Source organism: Narcine bancroftii, chromosome 1, assembly GCF_036971445.1.
Source record: "Narcine bancroftii isolate sNarBan1 chromosome 1, sNarBan1.hap1, whole genome shotgun sequence".
NCBI lineage: Eukaryota > Metazoa > Chordata > Chondrichthyes > Torpediniformes > Narcinidae > Narcine > Narcine bancroftii.
The window spans coordinates 194,697,930-194,714,589 of NC_091469.1; the positions used below are offsets into that span (position 1 = coordinate 194,697,930).

Below are 16,660 nucleotides of genomic sequence, written 5' to 3' on the forward strand. Positions count from 1 at the left end.
CCTGCAGAGTGTTACCCTTGCCTTCTGGGTGTCCCAATCTCCACTCACGCTACACAGCGTGCCAACCTACCAGCTTTGGCCAAACTGCGGCCTCTCCACACTACGCATCAGCCCCCCCACCCCCGGCACTTTTCGCACATCTTACGCCAACCTGCAAGCTGATCGCCGCCTGAAGAAGTGGCTATTGTGCCGCAGACAGAGACTTTATCAAGGCGGAAATGCGGCAGCTCCTGGCGGAAGGTGTCATAGAGCCCAAGTCAATAGACAATAGACAACAGGAGCTGGAGTAGGCCCTTCGGCCCGTCGAGCCAGCACCGCCATTTTACAGATCATGGCTGATCACTACTATCAGTACCCCTTTCCAGCCTTATCCCCATAATCCTTAACTCCTTTGCCCACTAGAGTCTTATCTAACTCTCTTTTGAACATAATCAGTGAATCTGCCTCTACCACCCTCTGTGGCAGAGCATTCCACAGATTCACACTTCTCTGGGTAAAAAAATGTTTTCTCATCTCCATCCTAAAGGGCCTACCCTGTATTCTTAAACTATGCCCTCTAGTCCTCGTCTCCCCCATCATTGGGAACAAGTAATCCGACTTCACCCTGTCTATCCCCCTGATAATTTTGTATACCTCAATCATGTCCCCCCTCATCCTTCTAAACTCCATCGGATACAAGTCCAGTTTTTCTAGCATTTCAGCATATGTCAACCCCGTCATCCCTAGAACTAACCTTGTAAATCTGGACTGCACACCCTCTATAGCTAGTATGTCCTTCCTCAAAATTGGAGACCAGAACTGGACGCAATACTCCAGGTGGGGTCTCACCAGGGCCCTGTACAACTGCAGAAGTCGTCTCTGTTCCTATACTCCAATCCCCTCTTTATGAAAGCCAACATGCCATTTGCCTTCTTCACAGCTTTCTGAACCTGCATGTTAGCCTTCAGTGACCGGTGAACAAGTACACCCAGATCCATTTGCACCTCCCCACTCCCTAGCTTGTCTCCATTTAAATAATACTCAGCTTTCCTATTATTTCCCCCAAAATGGATAACCTCACATTTGCTCACATTGAACGTCATCTTCCATTCAGCAGCCCATTCCCCCAACCTGTCCAAATCCGTCTGCATTTTCCTGACATCCTCCTCACACCCCACACTGCCACCCAGTTTAGTGTCATCTGCAAATTTGCTCATTTTATTAATAATCCCCTCATCTAAATCATTTACATAAATTACAAACAACTGAGGACCCAATACCGATCCCTGCAGCACTCCACTCATCACATCCTGCCATCCTGAAAAAGACCCGCTTACTCCAACCCTTTGTTTCCTATTTCTTAACCAATTTCCTATCCATGTCAGCACCTTACTTCCAAAACCATGCTCCCTGATCTTGCCCACTAGTCTCCCGTGCAGTACCTTATCAAAGGCCTTCTGGAAGTCCAAATACACCACATCCACTGGCTCTCCCAAGTCCACCTTCTTTGTCACATCCTCGAAAAATTCCAGAAGGTTAGACAAGCATGACTTTCGCTTAAGGAATCCATGCTGACTAGCCCTTATACTATTATTTCTGCTTAAGTGTTCTGCTATTACTCCTTTTATGATAGATTCCAATATCTTCCCCACCACTGACGTCAGGCTGACCAGTCTATAATTTCCCGTTTTCTCCCTCCCTCCCTTCTTAAAAATCGGCACCACATCAGCCACTCTCCAATCCTCAGGGACCTCCCCCGAATCTATGGAACTTTGGAAAATGTCGACCAATGCCTCCACAATTTCCATAGCAACTTCTTTAAGCACCCTGGGATGCAGCCCATCAGGCCCTGGGGATTTATCAGCCCTCAGTCCCAACAATTTACTCACAACCTCCTGCTTCTGGATCTGGATATCCATTAGATCCCCTACTTCCCCAGGAAAGTTCCCCAAGTCTCTTGATACCGCATGACCACTACCCCCTAACTGACCATAACCTATATCCTCCTTGGTGAAGACAGTTGCAAAGTATTTGTTAAATTCCTCAGCCATCTCCTTGTTTCCGGTAATAATTCCACCCTTTTCCATTCTTAATGGACCAATTTTAGACCTAACCAATTTCTTCCTCTTCACATATTTAAAAAAGCTTTTGCTATACTCCATTATATTATTTGCTAATTTCCTCTCGTACTTCATTTTCCCCTCTCTTGTGACTTTCTTAGTTACCCTCTGATGCTCTTTGAAGGTTTCCCAATCCTCTAACTTCCCACTCCGCTTCACTATCTTATACTTACTCCCTTTGGATTTGATATTGCACTTGATTTCATTAGTTAGCCACGGCTGCCATTTGCATCTCCTAGAGCCTTTCCTCCACTTTGGAATAAATTTGTCCTGAATCCTGTGAAAAATGTCCAAAAATACCTGCCATTTTTCCCCAGTTGTCCTTCCAGCTAGTGTATCTTTCCATTTTATTTTGGCTAGCTCCTCCCTCATAGCTGCATAATCCCCTTTATTTAACTGCAGTACAGATGCTTCCGACTTCCTTTCTTTTTCCCTTTCTAATTGCAGCTCAAAAGTAACCATACCATGGTCACTATTCCCTAATGGCTCCCCTACATTGAGGTCACTTATTAACTCTGCGTCGCTGCACAGCACCAAGTCCAGAATCGACTTCCCCTGGTAGGTTCCTCCACTAGCTGCTCCAAGAAAGTATCTCGTAGACATTCAATAAACCCACTCTCTTGTGTTCCTGCCCCCGTCTGATTATCCCAGTCCATCTTCATGTTGAAGTCCCCCATAACTACCGTATTGCTACCACTTTGACATGCCACTCTTAATTCCTGATTTATACTTCTACCGATATCTGAGCTACTTTTCGGAGGCCTGTAAATTACCCCCAATATGGTCCTCATGCCTTTACAATTTCTTAATTCTATCCAAACAGACTCTACCCCACCTGTTTCAATGTCTTTCCTTTCAAATGCCTGAATTTCATTTCTTACCAATAGAGCTACCCCACCTCCTCTTCCTAACTTTCTGTCTTTTCTATAGGACGTGTACCCGGGAACATTTATTTCCCAATCCTGCCCTTCCCGCAGCCATCTCTCCGTTGCTCCGACAATGTCATAACCTCCCATTGCCATTTGCGCCTCAAGCTCATCCATTTTATTCCTTACACTCCGTGCATTCATACACTATACCTTGATACCATATCTCCTTTCTCCCTCCACCTTTGTTCTCGATGCACTTGCCCCTACTCTCCTATCACTTTTAGTTCCCTTTTTCCTTATTGTTTCACCGTCTAACAGAACCACCCTTATATTCACTCTCCTATCTGCTTCCCTATCAGTCCTGTTCCCTTCCCCCTGCCAAATTAGTTTAAATCAAATCCGACAGCATTATTAAACCTAACTACCAGTATATTTGCCCCCGTTGCAGTCAGGTGTAAACCATCCCTCCTGTAGAGGCCTTGTCTTCCCCAGAAGAGATCCCAATGGTCAATGAACCTGAATCCCTGCACTCTGCACCATTCCTCCAGCCACACATTTAACCTCCTGATTTTATTATTTTTTGCCCCCACCCACGCACAGCACAGATAGCAGCCCCGAGATTACAATCCTGGAGGTCCTGCTTCTTAACCTCCTTCCGAGCTCACGGTAGTCCCTCTTCAGGATCTCCTCCTTCATCTCATCCACGTCATTTGTACCCACGTGTATCAGGACTTCTGGCCGTTCACCTTCCCCCCCCAGGATACTCTGAATCCTATCCGAGACGTCTTGCACCCTGGCTCCTGGGAGGCAACACACCATACGGGAACACTTGTCAGGTTCACAGAATCTTTTGTCTGTTCCCCTGACGATGGAGTCCCCAATGACCACCTTGTTCTCCCTCCTTCCTTTCCGCACCACCAGTTCCCTTGGTGTAACCTCTGGCAGGTTATCTTCCCCAACTACATCCAATATACTATATTTGTTGCTAAGAGCAGTAGCCACCGGGGTGTTCACCACAGAGCTAGCAAGTTTCCCCCCTCCCCTGACAGTAGTCCACTTACCTGACCCCCCCAAATCCAGGGGTAAGCACTTCCCTGAGCGTTGTATCTATAAATTCTTCACTCTCCCTGATAAGCCTCAGATCATCAAGCTGCAACTCCATTTCTTTAATTTTATTCTTTAATACTGTGTCTCATTACATCCCCTGCAGGTATGTCCTGTGGGAAGATTTAAGGTCCTGTCATTTACCTCCTCACTTTCTCTTGCGAGCCTAAGGTCATCAAGCTGGAACTCCAGTTCATCAACTCGGCCCCTAAGGAACCCCACCTCTTCGCACCTGGCACAGATATGGTCATTTGGGAGGGTGGAGGTCACCTATGGTTCCCACATCTGGCAACTTGAGCAGAGCACTAACCCCATAGGCATGGCTCAGTCTTTTAATGTAATGGAATGTACAGTTCACTCACCTAGGAAGGGTTAATAAAAACAGCCAACCTTTCTCTCCACCTGCTTTCGCCGAAGCCTGATGAGCCAAAGCCTGCAAGTCCCACTCGCTCGCTGGGCCACTCGCTCGCTGGGCCACTCGCTCGCTGGGCCACTCGCTCGCTGGGCCACTCGCTCGCTGGGCCACTCGCTCGCTGGGCCACTCGCTCGCTGGGCCACTCACTCGCTGTCCCTCTTATTTATTGGCCTTTTACCAATTAACCCCTACACGCTCTCCTGTACGCCCGCCGGACCAATGGCTGCCTCTGACGGCGACTCCTCTCCGCAGGCCCCGGTAAGAGACTTTTAAAAAAGCTTTCTTACCTGCCCCCGACTCTTTTCTTCTCTGTCCTTCTCCTCTCTCCTCTCCTCTCCTCTCCCGACTGCTAGGCCCTGTCCCCAGTAAGAGCCCTTAAAAAGACCTTACCTTCCCGACACGCTCTCCTGTACGCCCGCCCGACCAATTGCCGCCTCTGACGCCGACTCCTCTCCGCAGGCCCTGGTAAGAGACTTTTAAAAAAGCTTTCTTACCTGCCCCCGACTCTTTTCTTCTCTGTCCTTCTTCTCTGTCCTTCTCCTCTCTCCTCTCCTCTCCTCTCCTCTCCTCTCCCGTCCTGGTGGTCAAAGGGGGAAGTAAGCTGAGGATGGTCATTGATTACAGCCAGATCATAAACTGGTACACCCAACTGGACGCCTACCCCCTGCTGAGGATAGCCGACATGGTCAATGAGATAGCCCGCTTTCGAGATTTCTCCACGATTGACCTGAAGTCAGCTTATCACCAAATCCCCATCCACCCGAGGGACAAGTCCTACACTGCCTTTGAAGCGGATGGGCATCTGTACCAGTTACACCGAGTTCCCTTCGGGGTCACGAACAGGGTCTCCATCTTCCAGAGGGAGATGGATCGTATGGTAGACCAGCACAAGCTGAAGGCGACATTCCTGTATCTGGATAACGTCACTATCTGCGGCTGTGACCAGCAGGACCACAACGCCAACCTGCATAAATTCCTCCAGATGGCTGGGGAGCTGAAACTCACTTACAATAAGGAGAAGTGCGTGTTCAGCACCACCTGCCTCGCCATCCTGGGATACATTGAGGCCAGATCCAGAATGGATGCACCCATTAATGGAGCTACCTCTTCCCCCCACACTAAAGGCCCTCCGCAGGTGCCTTGGCCTATTCTCCTATTACTCACAGTGGGTTCCCTGCTTCTCGGACAAGGTCTGCCCACTGGCCCAAGCTACAACTTTTCCCCTTCCACTCAAGGCGCAGGCAGCCTTCATGCACATCGGGCAGGACATCGCAGATGCCACGATGCAGGCTGTGGATGAGGACTCCCCCTTCCAGGTGGAGAGCGATACCTTCAATATAGTCCTTGCCACTACTCTCAACCAAGGGGGACGCCCCATTGCCTTCTTCTCTAGGACCCTCCATGGCTCCGAACTAGGGTATTCTGCCATTGAAAAGGAGGCCCAGGCGATTGTGGAAGCAGTCTGCCACTGGCGCCACTACTTGCCCGGCAGGAGATTCACAAGAGCAAGATTAAGAATGATAAGATCTTGCGCTGGAGAGTCGAGCTGGCAACCTACAGCTACGACATCCAGTACCGTCTGGGAAAGTCCCCCAATGCCCTCTCTCAGACCTGTGCGTCTATACACGATGACAAGCTGCAGGCACTGCATGAGTCCCTCTGCCATCTGGGCATCACCAGGTTGTACCACTTCATTAAGTCCCAGAACCTGCCGGATACCATCAGGGACATCAGGGACATGACCAAGGCCTCCCCGGTCTGCGTGGAGTGTAAACCCCGCTTCTTCCACCCACCCCGGCCAATGTCGTAAAGGCCATTCGGCCCTTCGAGCGCTTTGGCATGGATTTTAAAGGGCCCCTGCCTTCCACGAACTGAAACGTCTACTTCCTCACAGTAGTGGATGAGTACTCTGGCTTCTCTTTCGCTATCCCTTGCCTGGACCCCTCCACAGCCACCATCATCAGGACCCTGGAACAGATTTTCACCATGTTTGTCTACCCCACTTTCATCCACAGCGACCGGGGGTCTAGTTTTATGAGTGATGACCTGCGCCAGTACCTGATGGCGAGGGGCATCGCAACTAGTTGCTCGACTAGTTATAACCCGAGAGGCAATGGGCAGCTGAAACACGAAAATGGGGTGGTCTGGAAGGCAGTCCTCCTGGCCCTCAAGTCAAAATGGTGGGCTGCTGAATACTGGCAGGAAGCCCTGCCCGAGGCGCTCCATACCATTAGGTCGCTTCTGTGTACGGCTACCACTGAGACCCCTCATGAATGCCTGTTCTCATTCCCCAGGAAGTCAGCAACTGGAATATCCCTCCCACCATGGTTTGCGTCCCCGGGGCTGGAGCTCCTACATAAGGATGTACAGCCACATAAGGCTGAAACCCTGGTCGAGCAGGTTTTCCTCCTATACACAAACCACAATTAGGTTCGGCAGTGGCAGGGAGGACACCGTCTCAACCAGGGACCTGGCACCAGCAGGAGCACCCACCATGCCACAGCATCTTTCAGCCCAGGACGACATCAACTGGGCATACATACCCATCCCCAGGCAACTATGGGGCGCACAGGACCTCGCTGACCACCAGGGGCCCACTTCAGCCATGGGGGACGAACCTGCCCCCAACCCATCCAATACAACTCTCACACCTCAACCCTGGTCCCATCGGCCATCCCTCTGCGTGGCACCACACCAGTCACTCAGACCCCTGTCGTCAGCACCCCCACTTCCCCTCCGACCAGTTACCAGGAGCCAGTCCTATGATGGTCATATATAATATAATCATCGACATCACAGAAACAGGCCAGTTTGGCCTTACTAGTCTGTGATGAACATCTTCTCCCACCTAGTCCTACTGACCTGCATTCATAGAGATTCCGGCGGCCACCGGATCATCTCAATCTGTAAATATTGTATTTTTGTATAGTGGGTACAATTCTTTGTTACTGCCCCCCCCCCCCCCACCATCCGGGACAAATTTAAAGGGGGTGAATGTGGCGGTACACCACCAGCCTACTGTAGGGGAAAACCTCTGTACCTGCAGGAGTGTAAGGGGGACAGGACAACACCTGGCCGGCTGTCAATCAGTCGACCTGAATGGATCAAGCCCCACCCGATCGGGTGTCAATCACCCTCCGGGATATAAGCATGTGCCGGCCTCCCATGTCTCACTCAGAGTTACTGCAGCCACAGCCAGCCAGGCTCTGTGGAAGTCTTTGTGGATTAAAGCCTATTGTACAGTCTTTATCTTTGTTTGTGTCTGGTTCTGTCTAACAGTGCACCACAGCTCCTAACATGAATTTGGGTGGGTGAGCCGTTCCTGACTTCCTAGAGACTGAGAGCTACCTGCCAACTCCTTGCTGAATGTCATCTGGCCACTAATACCAACTCATGGCTGAATTACAAGGTCATAGCTCCAAGATCATGTAGATTAGAAAACGGAAAGAGGTAAAGAGGGAATGACTAGGAAATAGTGAGGTAAAGGAATCTGTTTCTGAAAGTGCCTTGGCACTTTTGGGATAATTGTGATTTTAATTTGATGATGGTAATCTGTTGAAGGGCAGGGTCAGTGAAGTGAAACGGCCAAGGTGGAGATTCTGTATAGCATTTAAATAATCAAAAAAAAATCTCCCACATTTGGCCATGCTTTCTACAGCTTCCCATTGAGAAATAAAAGAGATTTATTACCTGACCTTTGCAGCTGTACTAAATTTAACCTTCACAACAATTTGAATCAGATTTATTTACCAATATATGTGTTCTTCACAAAAGCAATGAAATGTTAAAGTTTTGAGTTAAGATACATCCCTCTCACTTGTATGGCACTGTATAATTTCCAATGTATTGATCAATGCTGTGGTGTTATACTTGGGATACATCCGAACATTGCAACATGGCTCAGCAACAACTACCAAAAGAGCTGAGCGAATATGTTTGCTCTGCATCTCATCTGCTTCAAGAGGTCACAGATTCAGTGGTTACTAACCGGAAAAGAAGAATTGTCATTGATAAAAATAGAAGGCAACATTTTTGAACCTCGCTTGGTTGTAATTACAGATCTGATAAATTTTTCATCTGAATTTTTTCCAGCATACTTCCACCTACCTTTCTTCATTACATTGAAAAGGGAATGCGTCTATGTGATCAGAAGGTCCAATTCTCATCAATCCTCCAATACCACAAATGCTAGGCTGCATTTCTCTTTGACCAGGCCAAAAGGTTAATGATCTTGGAGAGTATTTACATCTATGGCTGTAAAAGAAAATAGTTTAATAAGATTAATGGAATACAAAAAGAGCAGATTATAAAAGGGTGATTTCACATAGGGGCTTGGCAATTGCAGGCCAGATTGATAGGGAGGTCTCTTTGCAGAATGGCGTCTGGGAATCAACAGTTGTTGGCTTGGGAAATTGAAAAATCCACTTTGATTCATTAAGCACCTCTAAGGTTAAATACTTAGGGACAATCTTAAATCTTGATGCCGGCTACGTCAAAGTTTAAGTTTGGCTTTCAGTAAAAGCACTTTGTACCTTAGAAAGCACACAATAGATTATAAAATGGAAGTAAACATCGCAGCCACCTTGTCGTCAATACTTGGCAAGTATATAAAACTGTGACAAAAGTAAAACATGCAACATCTTTTTTTATATGTTGGTACTCTTATTTTGCAGCAAGCCATTGAGACACCATATAACCATTTACGGAGCGGAAACAGGCCACGTTGGCCTTTCGAGTCCACACCAGTTCACTGATTTTGTGCGGCATCTTCAGGCATTGGTCCTGGTAGATCTTCATCAAAATTCAATTAATGTGGTGTCGGAGGAGTGAAGAGTAGCTCACGTTGTTCCATTGTTTATAAAAAGCTGCAAATGTAATCCATGCAAACATGCAGTTTTTAATGAGTGCTCTTAAATATTCTATTCTAAGCTGGTGACACATCATCTGGTTCAGAAGACAACATGGATGACAAAGAGGTCCAGACAAAAGAGACCTTAGGGTATTAGTGGCCAGATGACATTCATTAAACCCTATATCATTCTTATGCTCCTCCTGGGCTGACTGGAATAACAGATATAGGTTTTTCAGGGCCTTGTCACTTGGCTACTATTTTCACTGAGTAAATCCTCATGCTCAAAGCACTAGGTCCTGAAAAGTAATCAAAGTACAAGAAAACCCTGGCTGACATTGATTAATGGGGTTCCTACCTGATATAGGTGCCTGAACTACCTGGTTAAAACGACGACTGAGTAAGAACGCAGTAGCAACTTGAATACCTTGAATATAACTGCACTAGGTCTAGTTTTCACCAGGCCAACTCTCAGTCACCAGATGATGGGAAGAGAGGAGGTAACAGGAGTTGCTGCATTTTCCACGGCTACAAGGATAAGTGCCAAGAAAAGGGCAACAGTAATGGAGATGAAGAGTGGACCAAGGTGTGGCTGAGTAAACGAGCGTGTCAGAATACTGAGAGGGAGAAGAAAGTAATTCTTACCTTGTTCCCTTTGGTCTGCAACCTATCACAGACATTTCCTGTTTGTTCTATACCTCATTGCCTCTCTTCAATGTAATATATTTGTTTTATTGAAATGATTCACCTTCATATTAAGACAAAATGTGATAATATTTTCTATGCTATCAAACTGAATCTCCACTTCTCAGAATATGTAAGCTATTTGTTCTAAGCTTTGCTTCCATGAAAACTGATGGCATAATCATGAATATATAAACTGCAACTCGGCCACATGTAAGAAAAGGGTAATTTTATCAACAAGACCAGACTATGACTCAGAGGACAGCATTCTTACCTCTTGATTGCTTGTTCAAATCCCTCTCAAGGAGAAAGATGTGAGCTAACATTCCCATGCAGTACAGTACTGCCAGAGTTTCCGTCTTTTGGAGGCACAGTGACACAGTTAGTGTTCCTGCTGCCACATAACACCAGAGCCTGGGTTCTCACAATGTGGAAGTGTGCACATTCTCACTGTGACCATGCAATGCTCCCATTTCCTTCCACATTCCACAGAGATGCAGTTTGCCAGGCTAATTGGCAGCTGTATATTGGTCTTGAGGTGCAGGTGAGTGGTGGAATCTGGGAAGAATGAAAATGGAATGAGTGTAAGGATTTGTAAATGGGAGATTGTTCATCAGTTTAGACCCCTGGGTCTGAAGGGATTGCTTCCTTGCTGTACCATCTAAGGGCTTTCTTGTATTACTGGTAGGTAATCTCCCCTCTGCAGCATAAATGATACCATCAACAAGAATGGATTTAATGCAATTATAGTAACAATTGGTTTCTGTAATGGTCTCAGAGGATGCATCATTTCAGATTTCAAATAATACTGCACTGATAGACAAAAGTCAGGAAAAGTGAACATCTAAGACAATAGTTCTCAACCTTTTTCTTTCCACTCACATATCACTTTAAGTATTCCCTATGCCATCGGTGCTCTGTGATTAGTAAGGGATTGCTTAAGGTGGTATTTGGGTGGAAAGAAAAAGTTTGAAAACCACTGTTTTAAGCGAACATAATTGACATGTTATGTTCACGGTTTCATAACTCCAAAGGAAATTGGCCAATGAGAATTTTTCTCAAGCAAAATATTTCAGTAACAATTAGACAATAGACAATAGACAATAGGAGCTGGAGTAGGCCCTTTGGCCCGTTGAGCCAGCACCACCATTTTACAGGTCATGGCTGATCACTACTATCAGTACCCCTTTCCAGCCTTATCCCCATAACCCTTAACTCCTTTGCCCACTAGAGTCTTATCTAACTCTCTTTTGAACATAATCAGCGAATCTGCCTCTACCACCCTCTGTGGCAGAGCATTCCACAGATTCACACTTCTCTGAGTAAAAAAAATGTTTTCTCATCTCCGTCCTAAAGGGCCTACCCTGTATTCTTAAACTATGCCCTCTAGTCCTCGTCTCCCCCATCATTGGGAACAAGTAATCCGATTTCACCCTGTCTATCCCCCTGATAATTTTGTATATCTCAATCATGTCCCCCCTCATCCTTCTAAACTCCATCGGATACAAGTCCAGTTTTTCTAGCCTTTCAGCATATGCCAACCCCGCCATCCCTGGAACTAACCTTGTAAATCTGCGCTGCACACCCTCTATAGCTAGTATGTCCTTCCTCAAAATTGGAGACCAGAACTGGACGCAATACTCCAGGTGGGGACTCATCAGGGCCCTGTACAACTGCAGAAGTCGTTTCCGTTCCTATACTCCAATCCCCTCTTTATGAAAGCCAACATGCCATTTGCCTTCTTCACAGCTTTCTGAACCTGCATGTTAGCCTTCAGTGACCGATGAACAAGTACACCCAGATCCATTTGCACCTCCCCACTCCCTAGCTTGTCTCCATTTAAATAATACTCAGCTTTCCTATTATTGCCCCCAAAATGGATAACCTCACATTTGCTCACATTGAACATCATCTTCCATTCAGCAGCCCATTCCCCCAACCTGTCCAAATCCGTCTGCATTTTCCTGACATCCTCCTCACACCCAACACCACCACCCAGTTTAGTGTCATCTGCAAATTTGCTCATGTTATTAATAATCCCCTCATCCAAATCATTTACATAAATTACAAACAACTGAGAACCCAATACCGATCCCTGCGGCACTCCACTTCTCACATCCTGCCATCCTGAAAAAGACCCGCTTACTCCAACCCTTTGTTTCCTATTTCTTAACCAATTTCCTATCCATGTCAGCACCTTACCTCCAATACCATGCTCCCTGATCTTGCTCACTAGTCTCCCATGCAGTACCTTATCAAAGGCCTTCTGGAAGTCCAAATACACCACATCCACTGGCTCTCCCAAGTCCACCCTCTTTGTCACATACTCGAAAAATTCCAGAAGGTTAGTCAAGCATGACTTTCGCTTAAGGAATCCATGCTGACTAGCCCTTATACTATTATTTCTGCTTAAGTGTTCTGCTATTACTCCTTTTATGATAGATTCTAATATCTTCCCCACCACTGACGTCAGGCTGACCGGTCTATAATTTCCCGTTTTCTCCCTCCCTCCCTTCTTAAAAATCGGCACCACATCAGCCACTCTCCAATCCTCAGGGACCTCCCCCGAATCTATGGAACTTTGGAAAATGTCGACCAGTGCCTCCACAATTTCCATAGCAACTTCTTTAAGCACCCTGGGATGCAGCCCATCAGGCCCTGGGGATTTATCAGCCCTCAGTCCCAACAATTTACTCACAACCTCCTGCTTCTGGATCCAGATATCCATTAGATCCCCAGGAAAGTTCCCCAAGTCTCTTGATACCGCATGACCACTACCCCCTAACTGACCATAACCTATATCCTCCTTGGTGAAGAGAGTTGCAAAGTATTTGTTAAATTCCTCAGCCATCTCCTTGTTTCTGGTAATAATTCCACCCTTTTCCATTCTTAATGGACCAAATTTAGACTGAACCAATTTCTTCCTCTTCACATATTTAAAAAAGCTTTTGATATACTCTTTTTTTTCAGCTGTAAGTAGCCTTTAATTAGTTGATATAAACCATTTTGCATAACTTCTCATTAAGATTTTCATAATGATAGATAAACAAAGCATTTGGCTAATATTTAAAGACTTAACAGTATAAGAAATGATTAAAACTAATAAGATGATAAGACAACAAATTCAAAGAAAAGTATTTCAAGAGCTCACGCCTCCTCCATGGTTCTTCGAAGACTGAATGCAAGCTCCCCATTCGCCTGGATATTACAACATATGATGCCATGGTAACTATGGTGACACTATAACAACAATCTTTCTTAAAGAGATAGTCACAAAATTAACAAAAATCAAAAGCACAAGGTTTTAACCTTTGCAGCATCCTCCATTACATTTGAAGGACTATGTCCCACGATTGATTGAGAAGTACTGTGCTTAGTAATTTACTTGTTGCCATTGATTTACGTTAGTTTTCTTAGTTTAGTTTAGTTATTTTTGTTTTTTTGGGGGGTGGGGAGTGAGAGTGTTATGGAACACACGTGTGTAATGTCAGATAACAGCTTTGTATTGTGAGACATAATAGAACCATTTAATATTAAATAAAGAACAAAAGATTATCCATGTCTTGTGTGCGTGTGTTCGACAGTGGGAGGAATATACCACATTTCCCCTTTTTAATTCTAACAGCTGCTGTCACTCTCAAGTCACCTGACTCCTCTTCCTCCAATCACCTTCTTCCTCCAAACGCCTTCTAGCTGCTGCTTCGCCCCTTTTTAAATTCTAACTGCTGCCACGGTTTCATACTTCTTGGATGTAATGACATGCAAGCCTTAACACAGGCCCTGTGTGTCGATCTGAGCTTGGTCCACATTTACCTTTACGTGTTGGTAATGGTCTGTCACATCAAAATCTAGTTATCAGGACTTGAATAATCAATGTTTTAACCTTTTTTTTTAAATTTTTTATTTTTCACACCATAAATCACATTAACCATGATACACACTTTTTCCTTTTCACACATATACAGTGCCATTTTCTCCCCCCCACTCCTCCCATCCCACCCTCCCTACCTCCCCCCTCCCGTCCATTTAAGGTATAAAATCTAGGATACATTAAACCAGTCAGACAATGTTGTCATTCAATAAAAATACACCAGAAATTCCACTGAGTCCATTCTTTTCATTTCCTTTTCCTTCCGTTAACTTAGGTAGTGATTGTCCCCGGTAGGTTTTCGCTATTGTGTTTAATGTAAGGCTCCCATATTTGTTTGAATATTTCAATATTATTTCTTAAACTATATGTTATTTTTTCTAATGGAATAGATTTATTCATTTCTATATACCATTGTTGTATTTTCAAATTATCTTCCAATTTCCAGGTTGACATAATACATTTTTTTGCTACGGCTAGAGCTACCTTAACAAACCTTTTTTGTGCATCCTCCAAATCAATTCCAAATTCTTTGTTTTTTATGTTACTTAGGAGGAAGATCTCTGGATTCTTTGGTATATTGTTTTCTGTTATTTTATTTAATATCTGATTTAGATCTTCCCAAAATTTTTCTACTTTCTCACATGTCCAGATTGCATGAATTGTTGTTCCCGTTTCTTTTTTACATCGAAAACATCTATCAGGTACTGTTGGGTCCCATTTATTTAACTTTTGAGGTGTAATGTATAACCTGTGTATCCAGTTATATTGTATCATACGTAACCTCGTATTTATTGTATTTCTCATCGTTCCAGAGCATAACTTCTCCCATGTTTCCTTTTTTATCTTTATATTTAAATCTTGTTCCCATTTTTGTTTAGTTTTACCATTTGTTTCCTCATTCTCCTTTTCTTGCAGTTTAATATACATATTTGTTATAAATCTTTTGATTATCATTGTATCTGTAATCACATATTCAAAGTTGCTTCCCTCTGGCAAACTCAAACTGCTTCCTAATTTATCCTTCAAGTAGGATCTCAATTGGTAATATGCCAGCGCTGTATCTTGAGTTATATTGTATTTATCTTTCATTTGTTCAAAGGATAAGAATCTATTACCTGAAAAACAATTTTCTATTCTTTTAATCCCTTTTTTCTCCCATTCTCTAAAGGAAAGGTTATCTATTGTAAAAGGGAGTAAATTGTTTTGCGTCAATATTAGTTTTGGTAATTGATCATTTGTTTTATTTCTTTCTACATGAATCTTCTTCCAAATATTGAGTAGATGATGTAATACTGGTGAACTTCTATGTTGTACCAATTTTTCAACCCATTTATATAATATGTGTTCCGGTATCTTTTCCCCTATTTTATCCAATTCTAATCTAGTCCAATCTGGCTTTTCCCTTGTTTGATAAAAATCTGATAGGTATCTTAATTGTGCGGCTCTATAATAATTTTTAAATTTGGCAGTTGTAAGCCTCCTTGTTTATACCATTCCGTTAATTTATCTAGTGCTATCCTCGGTTTCCCCCCTTTCCATAAAAATTTCCTTATTATTTTCTTTAACTCCTTGAAGAATTTCTCTGTCAGTTGTATTGGCAATGCCTGAAATAGGTATAATATCCTTGGAAAAATGTTCATTTTAATACAGTTTATCCTTCCTATTAATGTTAGTGGTAAATCTTTCCAATGCTCTAAATCGTCCTGTAATTTTTTCATTAGTGGATAATAATTGAGTTTATATAGTTGGCCGAGATTTTTGTTTATTTGTACACCTAGGTATCTTATTGCTTGCATTTGCCATCTAAATGGTGATTCCTTCTTAAATTTTGAGAAATCCGCATTATTCATAGGCATTGCTTCACTTTTATTTACGTTGATCTTGTAACCTGACACTTCTCCATATTCCTTCAATTTCTTATATAATTCTTTTATTGATAGTTCTGGTTCTGTTAAGTATACTATTACATCATCCGCAAATAAACTGATTTTATATTCCTTGTCTTTTATTTTTATCCCTTTTATATTATTTTCTGTTCTTATCAATTCTGCTAGTGGTTCTATAGCTAACGCAAACAATAAAGGTGATAGTGGGCATCCCTGCCGTGTTGACCTGCTTAAGTTAAATTGCTTTGATACATGTCCATTTACTGTCACTTTTGCTAATGGTCCCTTATATAATGCTTTAATCCAATTAATATACTTCTCTGGTAAACTGAATTTTTGGAATACTTTGAACAAATAATTCCATTCTACTCTGTCAAAGGCCTTCTCTGCGTCTAAAGCAACTGCTACTGTTGGTGCTTTATTCCCTTCTACTGCATGAATTAAGTTAATAAATTTACAAATATTGTCTGTTGTGCGTCTTTTTTTGATAAATCCAGTTTGGTCTAGATTTACCATTTTCGGTACCTACTCTGCTAATCTGTTTGCTAATAGTTTAGCTATTATCTTATAATCTGTGTTAAGTAAAGATATTGATCTATATGACGCTGGTGTGAGTGGATCTTTCCCTTGCTTTAGTATTACTGTAATTATTGCTGTTTTACATGAATCTGGTAAGCTTTGTGTTTTATCAATCTGGTTGATTACTTCCAGGAGGGGAGGAATTAATAAGTCTTTAAATGTTTTATAGAATTCTATTGGGAATTGGTGTCTTATTATTTGGTAATTTTTTTATTATCTCTTGTATTTCTACTATTCCAAATGGCTCTGTTAATTTATTTTGTTCCTCTATTTGTAGTTTTGGTAGTTCAATTTTAGTTAGAAA

General features: G+C 43.6%; 1 protein-coding gene across 11 annotated transcripts in view; it reads right to left on the reverse strand.

The window, feature by feature from the left end:
- Positions 1-16,660, reverse strand: part of med27 (mediator complex subunit 27) — a 521,819-nt gene that overhangs the window by 56,106 nt on the left and 449,053 nt on the right. For 3 of the 11 annotated variants that reach the window (XR_011340581.1, XR_011340586.1, XR_011340585.1), the window contains 4 exons: positions 10,295-10,578; positions 8,595-8,741; positions 4,982-5,064; positions 4,043-4,185 (listed from right to left, as the gene is read on the reverse strand). The gene's annotated coding sequence lies outside the window, so the exon portion shown is untranslated. Of the gene's footprint in view, positions 1-4,041; positions 4,186-4,981; positions 5,065-8,594; positions 8,742-10,294; positions 10,579-16,660 lie in introns of those variants that run through there. The other 8 variants (XR_011340572.1, XR_011340563.1, XR_011340582.1 and 5 more) reach the window with 7 other exon arrangements.